Source organism: Carlito syrichta, unplaced genomic scaffold, assembly GCF_000164805.1.
Source record: "Carlito syrichta isolate Samal-C Ts95f unplaced genomic scaffold, Tarsius_syrichta-2.0.1 Scaffold9898, whole genome shotgun sequence".
NCBI classification, from domain to species: domain Eukaryota; kingdom Metazoa; phylum Chordata; class Mammalia; order Primates; family Tarsiidae; genus Carlito; species Carlito syrichta.
In genome coordinates this window covers 1-1,037 of record NW_006953994.1, presented here as the reverse complement: position 1 = coordinate 1,037, position 1,037 = coordinate 1, and the positions used below count along the sequence as shown (strand labels likewise).

General features: G+C 52.1%; 1 pseudogene across 1 annotated transcript; it reads left to right on the top strand.

Moving 5' to 3' along the window:
• Positions 1–308: 308 nt before the first annotated feature.
• LOC103255342 lies at positions 309–1,033 on the top strand (annotated as a pseudogene). Its single transcript, XR_504016.1, has one exon. The product of XR_504016.1 is annotated as a cleavage and polyadenylation specificity factor subunit 4 pseudogene (transcript).
• Positions 1,034–1,037: the final 4 nt, after the last annotated feature.

The window sequence follows — 1,037 nt, the reverse complement described above, 5'->3', positions numbered from 1 at the left end:
AACGAATTCTTAACAGATCAATTAATGCTATAAGAAATGGAAATGGCAATTATAATCTTAAACTTCATGTATGCATCTCTAATCAAAGAGATGCTGATATTTGTACTAGGAAAAATAGTTTTCTTGTTATACAACCAGTTATATGGAATATGTTCCAAAAACGACATCATGTATTTCTTCAAAAAGATGAAGCGTTGTCAACTGAAACAAGTAAGTGTGGCTTAATTTCTACTTACAAATTCAGCTACCTGCACTAGAGTTGGGAAATATTAAAAGTCAACATCATCAAAAAGATGATGCAGGGCATCCCTCGGGCGGCGGCAGCGGCGGCGAGACGAGGGGGAGGAGTTCTGCGAGCTGCGGGGCGGGCGGCGGGTAGAGGTGTGAGGGCGGCCAGAGACCTGAGGGGGAGCCGGGCCGGGGGGCCGCCGCCGCCACCATGCAGGAACTCATCGCCAGCGTGGACCACATCAGGTTCGACTTGGAGATCGCGGTGGAGCAACAGCTCGGGGCGCAGCTGCTGCTCTTCCCCAGCATGGACAAGTCGGGGGCTGTTGTCTGTGAATTCTTTTTGAAAGCTGCCTGTGGCAAAGGGGGCGTGTGCCCATTTCGCCACATCAGTGGCGAGAAGACAGTTGTGTGCAAACACTGGCTGCGAGAGCTGTGCAAGAAAGGGGACCAGTGCGAGTTCTTACACGAGTATGACATGACCAAGATGCCTGAGTGCTACTTCTACTCCAAGTTCGGGGAGTGTAGCAACAAGGAGTGCCCCTTCCTGCACATCGACCCTGAGTCCAAGATCAAAGACTGCCCTTGGTACAACCGCGGCTTCTGCAAGCATGGTCTCCTGTGTAGGCATCGGCACACGCAGAGAGTCATCTGTGTGAATTACTTCGTGGGATTGTGCCCGGGGGGACCCTCGTGTAAATTCATGCACCGGCGATTTGAACTGCCCGTGGGAACCAATGAGCAGCCCCCACGGCCACAGCAGACGCAGCCTCCAACAAAGCAGAGAATCCCACAGGTCATCGGGGTCA